Source organism: Ictidomys tridecemlineatus, chromosome 16, assembly GCF_052094955.1.
Source record: "Ictidomys tridecemlineatus isolate mIctTri1 chromosome 16, mIctTri1.hap1, whole genome shotgun sequence".
In the NCBI taxonomy this organism is placed as follows: domain Eukaryota; kingdom Metazoa; phylum Chordata; class Mammalia; order Rodentia; family Sciuridae; genus Ictidomys; species Ictidomys tridecemlineatus.
In genome coordinates this window covers 13,806,818-13,825,363 of record NC_135492.1, presented here as the reverse complement: position 1 = coordinate 13,825,363, position 18,546 = coordinate 13,806,818, and the positions used below count along the sequence as shown (strand labels likewise).

General features: G+C 35.9%; 1 non-coding gene across 1 annotated transcript; it reads right to left on the bottom strand.

Annotated features, from left to right (window-relative positions):
* Positions 1–401: 401 nt before the first annotated feature.
* On the bottom strand, positions 402–547 carry LOC144371553 (U4 spliceosomal RNA). Its single transcript, XR_013431507.1, has one exon. It is a non-coding gene; the product is annotated as a U4 spliceosomal RNA (small nuclear RNA).
* Positions 548–18,546: the final 17,999 nt, after the last annotated feature.

Below are 18,546 nucleotides of genomic sequence, written 5' to 3'. Positions count from 1 at the left end.
ACTGATGCATGGACCCGATTTCAAATTTTTCATATTTTCTTTCACTTCAAAAATGGCTGTGGATATATTCTTAAAGACACACACAGCTCCTCAAAAGTAATTGGAATAGACTGAATTTTTTTCAACTATTAATTGTTTCTGGTGTTTTGACTATAAAATTTTTATCATAAATAGGAACTAGTAATTAGTTTTGTCCATTATAATATGATTTTTTAAACTTTACTCTCACCTATATTTTCCCATTGTTTTCTTAGTTGTAAATAGTCAAGATCACACTTTCCATATCTTCCCTCTCTCTCTTTTATTCCCTTCTCTGTTGACATTTCTTGAGGATGATGAGAAGTCATTGCTGAAATAAAAATAATAATCATGTTTACGTACTGTACTGGGCTGAGTATATTTTGCAAACATAGGAAATTACAACAATATAGGGAGTAGGGTATTAAATCTAAGCCCACTGTTAATGCAGAAATATATAGTTTTCAATTAGCAATAATCGCGCCTCGGATAAACCTCATTGGCTACGATACTGCCACTGCGCAAAGCTATGCAGAAATATATAAATCAAATAAAAATGTAAAGAGAAAATTAGTTTGAGAACATTTAAAATCATTTTAGTGTTCACAGAATCTGAGATGAGTACCGTACTATGGAGAGTAATATATTAGAGGAAAATACATGTTTTACACAAAGCCTTTCCTCCTTAACAATATATTTTAAAAATCTACCTCTGTTTCATTAAAAAAGAAAAATATGAAACATGCGAATATTTGGGGACTGGTCAAAAAGGGATTCCTACTTACCAACAAAAATAAATATGGCTAAATCTACTGTAAGAATAACAAGTTATGAATTACTCAAAGGGAATAGTAAATTATCATTTAAAAGAAGTTTACTGAACTAAACAAACACACAAAAAATAGAACAATGTAAAAAATAGAAAATGTAGTCAAGAATTGTTAACAGAAATAAACAGAAAATGCATGTTTAAAGACTTTCTTTAGAAAATGTCTGAAAGAGCGATACGTGGTTGTACATAGTAACATAGAAGGTTGATCCACTAGGATCAAAATTTCAATTCCAGCCAAAGTAAAATATACAAAGTTGTAGTTCTCTTTTCAATACTAACAAATGCATCTCAGAGAATAAAAAAAATAAAACATCCAAGCAGCTCAATCATCTCCAAGTTGTAAAGACTCAAAGCAGGTTTTAATCTAAGTATTAAAACTTATAAAGAATATTCAGAGCATCCAAGTGAAAAAGACGGGCCACCTAGAAATGTGTAACTATATAATTGTGAAATCCTTAATCAAAACTTCACAACACAATAAGAAATTCAGGGCTATTTTCAAGAGATGAAAGAATAACATTATCAACAAAGACATTATATTCACAGCCATTATCTTTCAAAATAGAAAGAAAATAAAGACTTTAAAGATATGAATGCACACATTATTCATCAACACTAGATCTGTTCTCCACAAAGTACAAAAGGTAATCCTTCATACTGAAATCTAAGTGTGCAAAGCAACACAAGTGATATGAAATTCTAAACATTTCTTGGCACAAACAAATCTATTTTATTGTAATAATGGGTCACAAGACATGATTTTGCAAAAGAAATTGAAAGACAAAAGCATAAAAACAAAACTGTTAATAGGCATATATACCTGTAACAATAATATAGCGTTGAAAAGACACAAATATTTTGAATTGTTAATAAGGTGAAATCAAGTTGATACTTATACAAAGTATGAGTAGAAGATTCTTTATTTTAAATATTTTTTGTTGGCAAATTAAAGATTAAAAAATTCTGATGAAAAGGAGCCTTTGCTATCTAAATTAACTCTAAAAATTAGAACTGTTTGTAGTTTTCAGGATACACTAAATCTAAGGACACACACATACTGAAAGCAAAAGGATATGAAAATGACACATTCAAAGGTAATCAAACAAAACCTGGGCTGTCTAAATTATAGTACACAAAAACATAGTTTAAGACAGTTATAAGACATAGAATACGTTTTAAATTTTAAAAAGCCTTTGAAAAGAGGCAAAATTGAGGGAAAAAAAACTTTCCCTAGGTTCTGAATTAAGAGTAAATACATTCACAATGTACATCCTGCTTCCCAATCACACAAAGAAAAGATTGAGAGAGTTGAATGAAAACAAAGAATCACTGTCATCCTAGGAGACATCAATCCCCATTTACTGAAAAGGGAAATACAGTGAAGCAAAATGGTAATTGCAAAGCATAAATAAGACTGTGAAAATATTTTGAAACTATTGGATTTATAGAATCCCTGTTTTTAACCACAAGTGGGATATTTTGATGGATAGACCAATTTTATGTATTAAAACAAATGTTAATAAGTATTTAAGTGATAGTTATTTTGTAACCAACTTGGAATAAAAGTTTGTATCAAAAGCGATAGGAATGTTCAAAAATCCCTAAGTATATGTCAGTTGATTGAACACTCTTGAACATTCTGTTGTTCAAGAATTGAAAGACAAAATTAAAAGATGTTTATACTACTTAAAGTTAACTAGAGTCTCCAGCTAATATGCATCAAACTCCCGTTGTTGTTATTGTTTGCAGAGAAATCTATCCTTTATATTTTATGAATATCCCCTCAAATACAATGTACAAATGATGGTCAAGCATGTAATCTCAGCTACTAGGAAGTCTGAGGCAAAAGAATTGCAATTTCAAGACATGCTCAATAACTTAGAACCTCTTTCCAATTATGAGTGAAAAGGAGCTTGGGGTGTAGTTCAGCATTTGAGTATCACTGCGATCAATCCCCATTACATTTACATATAGAAAATTTCAATTTCTAAGTACATGAGCAGAATGCAAAGACAATCAAGATAAAATACAAAAGTCATAGACAAAAGAGGCTTAATATTTATACAAGCAAAACCACATATAACATTATTGGCAAAACAAACAAGAGCATGCATATCTTAGTTTGTGAAGCAATTAACTGATATGAGGAAACCTAGTCTATAACATGGATACTGTACAAAATTAAAAAAAAAACAACCAAATTGTAAATATCCACAGATGTATTATTTTACAAATCCTTTTATTCAACTACAACTTACACCATCTCTCAGAAGAGAAGTCTTTGTCCATCTTGACATTCATTTATGGCAGATAATTTCACAGAAAATCCATTACACATATTCAAAAAGAAATCTGATAAGGAAATTTTATTGAAAAAATGTACAAATAATATTAAAGAATCTGAGTTATAATAGTAATGTATTACAATGGGTTGACCTAGAGGTCTTCAGAAATGTGCAAATTTTTTCTGCAAATAATGGAAGAGGGGCTGGAGTTGTAGACTAGTGGTAGAGTGTTTGCCTAGCACACATGAGGCTCTGGGTTTGATCCTAAGCACAACATATGAATAAATGGGAAACTCATTAACCACTAAAAAAATATTTTAAAAATTACGGAAGACCTGTCAGATAATATTGACACTTGCAAGACAAGGGGAGTGTTTTGTTGTTAATTTGCATGTACAGAGACATTACTGGAAGAAAACCAGGAGACTAGATAATGTTACAGCCCAAAACACAGGACAGGTCCTTCTATGATAACAAGAGAAAGATATCAAGGCTTCTCAAAAATCTTTTATGCTAAATAATGCCTCAATCAACCTTTTGGAATTTAGGATTCCTCTTTTACCTCTACTATGTTCTCTGCTATATGTGGGCCACAGTATTTGACTCAGTGCATTCCTCTAAGTCAACCATATGTCAAGTGAAGAATATTTATCATGCCAACCAAGGAAAACATTAAGGATGAAAGAAATGTCATTAACATTTTCTTGTCAACACCAATAATTACCCCATCTATTTATTGAAAGCATGAATCTGAAACTCATATTTAAGTTCCCAAAAGATATATGTCAAGGGAAGAAAATTAAATAATGATAATTAGGAATTTTGAAGGAAAGTTATGCTCACCCACAAAGACTAGGTTGCTGTAGTTCTCCAACATCACTTCTCTATATAAATTCTGCTGAGCAGAATCCAGGCATTCCCATTCCTTCTCAGAGAAATCAATGGCCACATCTCTGAATGTCAATGGCTCCTGAAATAAAAATTGGTAGATAAGTAGCACATGGACCAAACCATTATTCAGTTTTTAGTTTGAATTAAGAGTTAGTAGAACTGACTGTTGTGCAGAAAAATGACTTTATTTATGTAATAAGATACTTTCCAGTATCTAATTCAGAGGAAAATACATAAGTCCAAACACAGTATATCTATTCCATATCAGAGTGAAGTGAAGGATATATACCATAATCCAAGCAGTGAATAAAAGCCCAACTCCTAAATTTTCTGCCATCAGTGAATGTGAAATTTGGCGGACATTCCAGATTCAAATAAGACTTGTCAAAGATATTCTCATAAGGTGATTGTGCCCAAAAGTGATAAAAGAGTGGTTAAAAAAAGCTTTTTAAAACAGTCTGGTAGTTATTCTCTCTGCTTTGTATCTGTGATAGATTGAACTCCCTGATACAATTAGTATCAAGTATCATCCACGACATTTACCAAAGTGTAAAATATTCATAAAATATTAATGTTTGGATACATGTGAAGTGATACTTCCACCTTGTGAAAAGACAAACTTGAAATATTTCAAGTTCTATAAGAAGTTTAACAAGTGAATACATTTGGTACAATAGAGGCCCACACAGCAGCACATATGTGTTCAAAAGACTGGGGCAATGAAATGGTTAATAAAAGAAAAAAAGACCTTTTAATATAATTGTAATGGAAAAATAATGGTGACAATAAGTTACTTAAAACTCATACAACCAAGTAAATATAACGAAGGAAAATGATAACTTTGAGAAATACATAATAAAATTGTTAGTCATAAAAGAGTCACAGGTCTGTCCTCTCTGTGTCCAAAAGGAAGATTAGATCAGTAAGACACACCAGAAGTGTCCACACAGGTTTTCCACATGGGAACTCAACGTGTGGATGGATCCTGATTACTTAAACATAGCTACTTTATTGGAAGAATTACCTTGACATCAGAGCATAATCACCCCATCTACACAAATGACCAATTAAGAATCTTCAATAGCAAATGGTTAAATACTTGAGCTAATGGGGATTGTATGGTATCAAGATTTTATGAAAGGAACCACAACGAGACAAATCAGGTTAGTAGATGATTGTAGTCACTGTTCACAAAAAGCAAAAAATTAAATTCCTGACATGTTAGGATAAATATATTTTACAAACTGCAGAGCACTCTCACTGTAACACTGTAACCTTCTGTGACTCATTCCTAAGCAGTGAGTGAGGCAATTCTGGGCAGCTAAGAAAAGTGCACACACCTCAGATCCCTTTTGCAAAGAAACCAAATGTTGTCTTCCAGAGTCACAATTCTCACCAGTCAACAGACACATAGCTGGAGTCACTTTAAGGTCCTCACCTACAATTTCCTGAAAATTTATCTTTCTTAAAGAAAATGTATAAATTTGCAGAAAATCAAGCAAATTTCTAACCTTTGGTCATCACAGAATTTATTTTGTGGGGCGCTGGTTGTGGCTCAGTTGCAGAGCACTTGCCTAGCATGTGAGGCACCAGGTTTGATCCTCAGCACCACATATAAATAAAGAATAAAGGTAGATTTTTTAAAAAGAACATATTTTTGACACTGGTTGGCACAAGTGTCACTAGTACATGTCTATAACTTGCAGTCTTTCAATTCTGATGCCACTTATAAGTCCCAGAACGTCATCTACATGGCTAATCAACTTCCTGTACACTAGGGGACCCTACAATTACAAAACGTAGAAAGGAGCATTCAACATTAAGATATTAGTTATCTACAACTCTAACAAATGAATTTAACACAACCACGATAAAATCATAAAAACTTATTGCACAAATATAAAAAAATTTTTCTTCTAAAGGATATATGGGGGAAGGCAGGCATACAGAATGGTCAACAATTCTGTTGAATAAGTTTACAGGACTGAAATATCTGATGCTGAGATTTACTATGATCTTACAGTAATCAAAAAGTTGAGATATGTGGCAAGGAGTATACAAACAGATTAATGGCATAGAACTGAAAACCTAGAAATAAACTGAAAAAACACACTGGAGAAGATATAATATTTTTAATAAATTATGAACACATTGGCATCTGTATGCAAAGAAATGAATTAGACACAGAACTTACAACATTTAAAAAGTGAAATCCTTAATCTGAAAAAAAATGTTAAACTTGTAGCTTATGTCAGACAAGATAGCAGAAATTCTATATGGCTTTGTCCTTTACATGAACATTCAAAGCCAGAAGCAGGATCTATAAATGAGAAAGTTAATACACTTTTAGTCTGTTGAAAACTTTTCTGTATTTTGAAGTATGTTACTAACTGAATGAGAAGAAACTGGATGGAATATTTGCCAAATATTTGTATGATGAAGGTCTAGAATAAAAATATATATATATATATATATATATATATATATACAATGAGCTCTTAAAACTTGGCAAAAGGTGCTGGAGTTTTAGCTTGATAGTAAAGCACATTTCTACCATGTATGAGGTACTGGGTTTCATCTTCAGTGCTACATATAAATTAATAACAAATGTCCATTGAAAACTAAATATTAAAAAAAAAAACACTGAGAAAATAAACAACCAGTTTAGAAATGGGCAGTATCACATATAATGTTATTAGAAACTCATAAGGAACAATATTAAGAATAATATAATTAGAAAATATAATAAAAATATACAGATCCATGGAGATAAAATTTGTTTATCTATGTCTGTTTTTCTATAGATTTTTGTGTATGTGCATAGATAGATTTATAATTATATGAAATAATGCATATTTACACAGTTTAAGCATACATCTTTAAAAATCTTTATTACAATTAGTCATATAATGAATAAATTATATGACATAATAAATTATATTTCATTAATTATATGTAATGTATGCATAAGTAAAGAATAACCTATAAGGTTTTCACTTACAAAGACATTTACACAATAATATTTTATGAAGCTATGGTTGTAGTTAAGTGGTGCAGAATTTGTTCAGCTTGTGCAAGACTTTGGGTTTGATTACCAGCAGCACAAAAACAAATGCAATAGTTTCCAGTAATATAGTGACATTTAACAGATATTTCATGACTCTACTCTAAGATATTTTCTTGGAAAACCACAGAATTCAGTGGGCTTCTACGTCTCCTACATGTAGTAGAAACTTCTATGTCTGAAAAGTTCTACTTGAAATATTTTTTACCAATCCCCCTTAATTTCTAATATCATTAAGTTCAAATAATCAATCATGAGCCTAATGTACCATAAGCCTAATTTTTATTTAAACTTTCCTTTTTTTTTTTAACTTTTCTTATGTATCTACCAAGTGCCCAGCATTATTTTCTTCGGTGTTTATAAAATCACCAAATTATTCCTCCTGTTCAATCACCATGGTTCTAAGAACTCTAGCTGAAATGTACATACTTCCCCCTTAGGGAACCTAGACTGATAGCCCTGCCCTGGATGAGCCCATGTATCAGTACGTTCTTAAAATTCAAAGCCATAAGGAACAAATCGCTACTCATATTATCTTTCTAAAGCTTGTTGTCTAGTGAACAAAAACAGTATTAAAATTTACACAAAAATCTAAAAAATGTAAGAAAACAGATTTTAAAATGTCAAGGGATGCAAAAATTAAAAATAATTCAATGCGAGAATGTAAATGGGTGTTGGAAGGAACTTATTTTTAATGTATAAAAATATCAAACTAAAAACTGGTGTTGCTTTTACAACATTGTGACTACTGAAAAAGATACGGGATTGAAACCTTAAAATTGGTAAATTAGATTTTACTTATATTTTGCTAGAATAAAAACAAGTTTTTGTAAAAGACACAAGAAAAAAGTCAAAACCACAGCAAAAATAATAATAAGTATATAAAAATAAAAGATTAAAAAGGCAAACAAAAATGGAAGTGATATTTTCCCAATAAGTAACACTATTTACATAATGAGAAACATATAGTTGAATATGCAATTGCCTATATATAATCATCAACAGTGGATTGTTTTCTTATGCCTGACTTATATTTGTATAAGAAAAGCATGTCCGAGTAGCCATGAAAGGAGAATTGGATATCATAAAGATATAGAGAATATTAGTGAAGTATAAGGAGACTGGGTGGGTGTGACAGGAATAAAGAATATCAAATGATTTTTTCTAAAAAAATGGGTATATAAAAATATACCACTGTGAATTCCACATTCCTGTATGTGTAGAAAGCATCAAACATAAATGAATAAATAGAAGATTAATAAAATAGATGAAGGAGAATATTGGGGGGGAAGTAATGAAAGGAAACAATCAAGTAATGAGAATTGAAAGGGATTAAATTAATTTAACAAAAGAGGTGAAAGCCTTGTACAATGAAAATTACAACATGCTAAATAAAAATTATTAAAGAAGATCTAGAAGATGGAAAGTTCTACCTTGTTCTTGGATAGGTAGAATTAATTTTTTTCAAAATGACCATGCTACCAAAAGCACTATACAGATTTAATACAATTCCAATCAAAATCCCAATGACATTCCTTATGGAAATAGAAAAAGAAATAAAATTTTATCCTTTAAAAACAGAGAGACCCGGAAGAGGCAAAGCAATCCTTAGAAAAGGAAGGAAGGTGGCATCACTATACCAGACCTTAAACTATTCTTCAGAGGAATAGTAAAAAAAAGCAGCTCGGTACTGACACCAAAATACACAAGTAGACCAATTGTAGAGAATAAAGAACACAGAGAATAACCCACATAAATACAGTTATCTCATACTAGACAAAGGTACCAAAAACATATTGCAGAAAAAAATAGCCTTTTCAACAAATGGTGCTAGGGAAACTGCAAATCCATACACAGCAAAACAAAATTAAGACCCTCTCTTTTATCATGCACAAAACTCAAATCAAAGTGGATCAAGGACCTAAGAATTAAACCAGAGATCCTGGACCTAAGAGAAGAAAATGTAGGTCCAAATCTTCATCATGTTGGATTAGGCCCCGACATCCTAAATAAGACTCCTATAGTGTAAGAATTAAAACCAAGATTCAATAAGTGGATGGATTAAAACTGAACAGCTTCTCAGCAAAGGAAACAAGCAGTGAGGTGAAGAGAAAGCCTACATCCTGGGAGCAAATTCTTACCACTCACATGTCAGATAAAGCCCTCATCTCTAGGGTATATGAAGAAGTCAATCTTGCCACCAAAAAACACAACAAAGAACCCAATTGATAAGTGGACCAAGGAACTTAAAAAAGCATTTCTCAGAAATATGATATACAATTGAGCAACAAATATATATGAAAAGTTCAACATAGCAATTAGAGAAATTCAAATCAAAACTAAGATTTCATCTCACTCCACCCAGAATGGAAGCCATTTTGCATATAACCATAAGTGTTGGTGAGGATATGGGGGAAAAGGTACACTCATACACTGCTGGTGGGGATGCATTGGTGCAGCCAATATGGAAAGAAGTATGGAGATTCCTTGGAAATCTCGGAATGGGACCACCATTTGACCCAGCTATTCCTCTTCTGGGTCTATACCCAAAGGACTTAAAAACAGCATACTACAGGGACACAGCCACATCAATGTTTATAGCAGCACAATTCACAATAGCTAAACTTTGGAGCCAACCTAGATGCCCTTCATTGGATAAATGGATAAAGAATATGTGGTATATATACACAATGAAATATTTCTCAGCACTAAAAAAGAATAAAAACATTGCATTTGCCAGTAAATGGATAGAGGTGGAGAATATTAGGTTAAGTGAAGTTAGCCAATCCCCAAAAAACAAATGCCAAGCAATTACTCTGATATATGTGTGGTGACTCACAGTGGGGTAAGGAGGGAGAGCATGGAAGGACTAGATTAATTCTAGATAGGGAAGAGGGTGAAAGGAAAATAGAGGGAAAAGAGGATTAGCAAGGATGGTGAAATATGATCAACATTATCATTCAAAAACACATGTATGAATATTTGAATTTGGTGCCTACATACCTTATATACACACAGATATGAAAATTTTGTTATATAAAAGTTGTAATGGTGAAAGAAATGAGTACATGTATAATGGCATAAGTTAGCATGAATATACTTTATATACAGAGATATGAAAAATTGTGCTCTGTGTGTAATAAGAATTGTAATGCATTCTACTGTTGTGATGTATTTAAAATTTATATATATATATATATATATATATATATATATATATTTTAAAGATATTAGAACCCATTGGGGATTATAAGCCTACAGGGTAAAAATTGTAACACCTTGAAAACACAGAGACAAAAGGGAAGATGCATGAACAACATGAAAAACCAAGAAGAATGTGCCCCAAACAAAGATGCTACATTATTAGAATACATTGTCAGAAAAGCAGGAGAAATAACAGAGAAGGAGTCAAGCTAGCACATAATTTTCTGTGAAATAAAGGATGATATAAGAGCAAATACAGGCAGCAATAGATCATTTTGATAAAGAGCTACATAAGCAAATACAGAAAGAAAAATATTCCTTCAATAAGGAGATACAGATTTTGGAAAAAAAAAAAACAGAGATCCTTGAAATGAAGAAAACAGTAAACCAAATTACAGAATAGATCACTTGGAAGACAGAACCTCTGACATTGAAGGCAAAATATATAATCTTGACAAAATAAAGTTGACCTTAGTGAAGATGGTAAGAAATCATGAGAAGATTCAAGAATTGTGAAATAATATTAAAAGATCAAATTTAACAACTATTGGGATAGAGGAAGGCATAGAGGTCCAAACTACAGAAATGGACAATCTATTTAATGAAATAATATGAGAAAAATTTTCAAACATGTACAGTGAATGGGAAAATCAAATACAAGGAGTGTACAGGGCACCAAATGAACAAAATCACAAAAGATATACACCAACACACATCATAATGAAAACACGTAGCATGCAGGAGAAGCAGAGTATTGTAAAAGCCACAAGAGAAAGAAATCAGATTATATGTGGAGGAAACAAATCATGATCTCTGATTTCTAAACCTAGACCCTGAAAGCTGCAAAATCCTGCAACAACATATACCAAGCTCTGAAAGAAACAGATGCCAACCAAGAATCATACCCAGCAAAATTAAATTTTGATTAGCAATTAGATTTCGATTTAGATGTTATTTTTATGAGAAAATAAAAACATTCATGATACACAAAAGTTAAAAGAATTTACAACCAAGAAGTCTGAACTACAACATATCCTTGGCAAAATATTCCATGAGGAGGAAATGAAAAACACCTTTGAAAATCAGAAAAGTAAGCTATCACTCTAAAGAAAAAAAAAACATATCAAAGAGAAAGCAAGTCAAGTTAAATACCAAAAATGAACAAAAATAACGGAATATAAATCATGTCTCAATAATAACCCTGAGTGTTAATGTCCAAAACTCAGCAATCAAAATACTGGCAGATTGGATTTAAAAAGAAAAACCCAACAATATGATGCCTCCAAGAGACTCATGTCATAGAAAAAGATGTCCACAGACTGAATGTGACAGGTTGAAAAAAAATATAACACTTGGGCTGGAGCTGGGGCTCAGCGGTAGAGTACTCACCTAGCACATGTGAGGCCCTGGGTTCAGTCCTCAGCACCAAATAAAAATAAATAAAATAAATACATGTAGTGTGTCCAGCTACAAAAAAATTGAAAAATATACCACTCACATGGACTGTGGAAGCAAGCAGAGGTTTCCATCCTTATATAAAATAATGAAGACTTCAAGTGAAATTAATGAGAAGGGATAAAGGAGGACCTTTCATACTGCTTAAGGGAACCATTCACCAACAAGACATAACAATTATAAATATTTATGCCCCAAACAATGGAGCATAAAACAGACTCTTCTCAAGTTCAAGGGCCAAGTAGACCACAAGACAATAATTTTGGGTGACTTTAACAGACCTCTTTTACCACTAGATAGATATTTCAAACAAAAGCCAAACAAACTATAAAACTCAATAATACAATCAACAACTTAGATTTAATTGACACACATAAACTATTTCATCCTTCATCAGGCAAAGACATTTTCTGCTCAGCAGCAAATGGATCCTTCTCTAAAATAGAGCATATATTATGCCAAAAAGCAACTCTAAGCAAATACAGAAAAGTAAAGATACTACCTTGCATTCTATCAGATCATAATGGAATGGAATTACAAATCAATGATAAAAATAGAAGCTACTCCAACACCTGGAGACTAAATAATATGCTAGTGAATTAACAATGGGTTGCAGAAAACATCAAAGAGGAGATTTAAAAATTCTTAGAGGTGAATGAGGACACAGATACAAATTATCAAAATCTCTAGGAAACTATGAAGGAATTACTAAGAGGAAAGTTTATTGCATGGAGTTCATTCCTTAAAAAAAGAAAAAGTCAAATAAATGGCATAAAATTACATCTCAAAGCCCTAGGGAAAAAATGAATCAATACCAAAAGCAATAAAGGACATAAATTAATTAAAATCAGAGCTGAAATTAATGAAATTGAAACAAAAGAAGCAATTTAAAAATTGGCAAAATGACTGGAAATAGTACCAAAAATTTGACACAGCTATCCCACTCCTCAGTGTATACCCAAAAGACATAAAAACAGCATAATACAGGGACACAGCCACATCAATGTTTATAGCAGCACAATTCACAATAGCTAAACTGTGGAGCCAACCTGGATGCCCATCAGTGGATGACTGGATAAAAAATACGTGGTATATATACACAATGGAATATTACTCAGCACTAAGAGAGAATAAAATCATGGCATTTACCAGTAAATGGATGGAGTTGGAGAGTATTATGTTAAGTGAAGTTAGCCAATCCACCCAAAAAATGCCAAATATTTTCTCTGATATATGGGGAATTACTCAAAGTGGAGTAGGGAGGGAGAGGATGGGAGGATTACATTAACTCTATATAGATAAGAGGGGTGGGAGGGAGAGGAAGGGGACAGAGGATTAGCAAGGATGGTGGAATATGATGGTTATCATTATACAATGACATGATCGACATCATTATTCAAAAGACATGTATGAAGACTTGAATTGGGTGTCAACATACCTTATATACAAAGAGAGATGAAAAATTGTGATATATATGCGTATTAAGAATTGTAATGCAGAAAGAAATGAGTACATGTATAATGGCATAAACTGATGTGAACATACTTTATATACACAGATATGAAAAATTGTGCTCTATATGTGTAAAAAGGATTGAAATGCATTCCACTGTTATTGTGTGCTTAAAAAAATAATAAAAACTGATTTATATATACAAATTTAAATCATGACCTAAAAAAATAAAAATAAAGAAATAGTGGAATAGGATGCATGTGGTGCTATACTCCTGATATATCCACTGGTCTGGAGGCTGAGTGAGGGGAATGACAATTGTGAAGCTGACCCCAAGAACTTAGTGAAAACTGCCTAAATTTTTAAAAAAGGCAATAGCAATTTTAAAAAATTAAGAAAGAAATTTAATAATTTAAAATTATAAGTAAAAGTTTAAAAAGGGCTGAGGATATAGTTCAGTAATAGGACATCCTGAAAATTCCATCCAGAAATAGCCATTTCTGGCAATCAGCCACATTTTGTTTGCCATATTGCACACAGTTTGACAAATACTATGAAACACCATGTCAGCTTTATATCGATGTCACATAAATGTCACATTTCACATATAATCATACTTAAAAAGGACACCTGCAGAATTTGAAAAAATGCGAGTAAAATCAGCACATAAGAGACTGAATTACACACCCTGGGTATAGATGATAGGACTCCTCAGTATAAAGAGAACAGCTTCCCTCGGGTTCATCTATGATAACACCCCAACAAAATTTCACCTTGATTTCCTTTTCACTGAAGAAGGGACCAAAGCAAACAGTTTGAAAATTCTCCTGGAAGGTTAAATTGATATGAAATTAGACAAGAATTCTGAACTCTAAGAGGAAAAGCAGGAGCTATCATTACAAGGCACTAATGCATGTTATTAAATTATCATATTGCAGTAATTTGAGGACCAAAAAAATCACAATCCAGAAATTTCATAGATGACTCCATATGTATTTAAATGTCAATTTTATCATGAAGTGGAATGAAAAGGCCTAGATAAATGCAGCCATCTCCAGCAGAGGATTTTATGTGAATGAACAAGACAACCCAACATGAAGGGAGGTGTGGGAACTGGAGGCGCAGAGCACTGGTAGCGATTGGGTGTAGGACGTGTGTGGTACTGGATTACACTCCAGCACCCCAAAGAAGCACATATTGAGTAGGATTATGTTTCAAAATTATACCAGAATAGGAGGCTCCTGGATTCTATACACACATGAACACACCAAATAAATACCTTCTTCTGTTTTGAATCCCTCTTAAATAAAGTTATGCATGGACTGAGAGACCTATGCATTGGCCCACTGAGAAAATATCTACCATCCGAAGGGCAGGCAAAGTTGGGGCACATGTGGGCATTAGACCTGCCTTGAGCAATGTGCCACATAATTGGGAAACAATACCCCCATCCAGTATCAACCAGAGTAGAGGCAGACTGATTGGGGTCACAAATGGAGCACATTGGACACTAAATGACTGTAGCTGGAAACACCATTTGTCTGGTGCTTATAGAAGAGCAAGCTGGATAAACACAAGTATCAGGATGAGAGATAAAGGGGTGGTTTTCTATGGCTGTGGAGGGTCATGAGCTTTATCCATGGGACCAGGGCAGAAGGGGAGTGAGGTCTCAAGGGTCCCAGTTTATCCCTCGAAGGGATTTGCCAGCATGATCTGCAAAATGTGGTTTGTAACAGTTGAGCTCCTCCCTAGCCAGTCCCTAAGGGAAGACAGGACAAATGCAGTCCACCCAGCAGCCCTACCTGAGCCCTCTCTCCCCTACCTCAGTAATAACTCCAGGTCTGACCAGTTGTTTCTGGTAGAAGTATTTCCAGGCACTCAGGGTCCCAACATTTTTTCCCATTCCATGGACTCCATCCTAACCCACCAAGTTTTGGGAGCAATGGCAACTGAGCATGTGCAAATCTCCCTGGATCACAAAGGAAGGGCTTCACACTGGCTGCAAGCACTTACATGGACTATGATCGCCCCCCCCCACCAACAGGAGTGAAGAAAAAAGAATTAAATCCACAGCTCCCTGTTTCTTTTTAGAGTAGGCTCACACCACCTTCTTGCAGTGAACACAGGTAGCCTGGGTTCTAACCAACTGCATCAGGAATTCAGTCCCCAGCCAAGTAGGAGAGCTTCTTCAGCCTGAGCCCAGCTGTGGGAAAGACTCCTATCAAACAGGTGAAGGAGCTAGTCCTGCAATGACATGGATATGGAGAAAGAGACCCACTCACATGGGGCTAGAATGTACGCTCAGTACAGCCATTTTTAAAAATAGCATGGAGTTCTTTAAAAGCTTACAGAGTAACAACCACTTTGGATGCATTTCTAAAGGAACTTGAACCCGTGTGTTCATAAATGGCTGCATGCCCAACAATGTTCCAGTATCCACAGGAGCCAGGACGAGGAAACTTCTGAAGTGGCTTCTGGATAAGGAGACTCCTCCCAGCCACAGGGCCATCACCTACTCCCCTGAGAAACTACTTCCCTTAAATGCACCTGCTCATAGGTCAACAGGTGGCTGATATGTACCAGACGCTCAGAAGACCTCAGATGTGCCAGGTGTGGGATCCTCGTGTCAGGCAGAGTCAAAACAGGACCAGGAAAATATCACACAGGGCATGAGACCACTGGGACATGCAGTCCACAGGGGGGACACTCAGCCCAAACACATTCTGACAAGGTGTCTGGCCTGGGAGAGAAAGAGGGAGTACACACACACACACACACACAGACACACACGCATGCGCACGCACACACACACACACACACACACACACACACACACATTTTTCTGGAAATGGAGATAGGGGACTTGAATTTGAGGAATTCATTGATACATATGTACAGCTTTCGTCTGGGAGACTGGGTTCTGGATCTGACATTTTGCTTCCCTTACATTTAGAACTTTCAGGGCGACCCAGGAAGGAGGTCACACACCTGTAATCCCAGCCACTCAGGAGGCTGAGGCACATGTTCAAGGCCAGACTCAGCCTCTGTCTCAAAATAAATGATAAAATGTAGGAAGAATGTAGCTCAGTGGGAAAGGACCTCTGCGTTTAATCCACGATGACCCCCTGCCCCCCGAAATAAAAGCTCAGGAAGAAGAAAAACCTGAGACCCCTGCAGATCCCAGCCCCCTTGGGTAGGAAAAGGGCACACGGGGTGGTGATTCTCAGGGTCCCAACACTCTGAAATCCAACATCAATGAAGATAGGAAATAAAATGAAGATAGGAAATAAAAGAATTCTAATAAACTCAAGGAGTTTAACTGCTTATTAACTATTTGTGGAAACTGTTTTGCTATTAAAGACACATGAGAGTCCCCCACCGCAGGGACATGCTGAAATCAGTTCATAGGACCAGGATAATACATTAATAGTCATGGCACATTCAGCTTAAAAATAGTATAAAACACCATGTGTAAGTTTTACACGGTGCCATATGCAGGTGGTATTATGTAAAACTCTGATGTACTATTAAAAAATCCAGCATGCTTTACTCTTAATGGAAGCACCCAATCCTAAATTTCATCCACAAAGTTAAATATATGTAAACTTAACCAAGAAATTTTTGAATGATAAGAGCAAAAAATTATAAGAGAAAAAAAATAATAAGAAGTTATTCCTAACACGTGCATTGTGAAGCTGTTCTGTTACAATTGTCATTAAGGAATCATGACATCAACAGAGTCCACCCACGAACCCACGTGGTTGTAAAAATCATACACTTAATTGCAACGGAAAAGTCATTATAAATCAAACCCTAACCAGGCCAATCTCAGCAACTTAGCTAGACCAGCGGGAAGAATAAAAACTAAAAACTACCAGGGAGAGAGCTCAGTGGTAAAGCACCCTTCTGTTAACTACCAAAACACAACAACCACCAAAAAATAATAATAATAATAAATAAACTCCACAAAACTAGCTTAGGAATAGGCAAGGTCCCTGTTCACCACAGCTTCCCTCTTGCAGGAAAATGGTGTTTGGAAATTTGATTTTTTTTGGGGGGAGGGGGGTGCTGGGCATTGAACTCAGGGGCACTCGACCACTGAGCCCCATCTCCAGCCCTATTTTGCATTTGATTTCGAAGCAGGGTCTCCCTGAGTCTCTAAGTGCCTCACCCACTTGCGGAGGCTTGCCTTGACCTCTCAATCCTCATGCATCAGCCCCCACCCCCAGCCGCTGGGATGACAGGTGTGCACCATCGCCAGGCTCAGAGATTGGAGTCTTGAAGTGATCCAACCTGTCAATCACCACAGCCAGGAAGACGCCTGGCAGCCTCACTCACCTGCCAGATAGGATTCAGTAGGGGCTGAGGCTGCCCAGGGGATGGGGAGCCTGCAAGGGGTCTCCACCACTGTCATGCTCCACACCAGGCTGGCCAGGGGGACTGATGGGCGCTGTCCACAACGGGTTCAGACCTGTGGTCTCAGAGAGCTCCCGAAGTCAGGGTCTGCCAGCTCGGGTTCTTGTCACAGCTGGTCCTACCAGACTGCCTCCCTGCCCGACCTCCCTATGGAGCCTCCCTGTCCCGGCACCAGGTGCCATTGCATACTCACCATTTTCTGGTGCCCAGCAGCCAAGCCTGGACTGTTGAGCTTCAGCCCCTGCAAGGCAGGGCCACCCGGGATCCTGGGCAGGAGCGAAGCCTGCAGGAATCTGAGAGGAACCGTGGACCACAGAGAAATAAATCCCATTCCGAGCACGAAGGCCCACCTCCTGCTGCTGGCTACGCTCAGGATTGGACAGCGCTTAGCACGGGGGCTTCTGATTGGACAGGGAATCAGTCAGTCTCTGCTCTCCACAGCCTGAGCCAAGCGAGCCTTCTTTTTGACGGGGGGGGGGGGGGGGGGGTGATATCTGCTCCAGGCAGAGGAAACAAGAATGGCAGGGTTTGGGTGCAAATTTTCTCTTTTGTTTTTTCTTTTGAGGTCTCGGCATTGGGTCAGGGTTAGGGTGACCAGAATTCTAAGTTCTGTTGGGTTTTGATGTTAGGAAATTGAAGTCATTTCTTGACAGTTTCATCACCTGGGCCTCCTCTTATAATAACACCACCCAGAGCGTCTTCGGGTGCTGAATTGTCCTCTGTTCGTCTGTGCAAAATTCTCCAAGCAGAATTGGCCTTTCCTCCCTTGGGAACTGCCCAGTGGTGGAGGCTCTTGATTGGGCTTGGCAGCTCCAACCAGGTTGGCAGCATTAGAGCTGATTTTCCTCCAGCTTAGTTGAATCTGCATCCCCAGCCCACGTTTGAGGCTGGAGGCAGAGTAAGGAGATCAGCACAGAAGAGACCCGGAG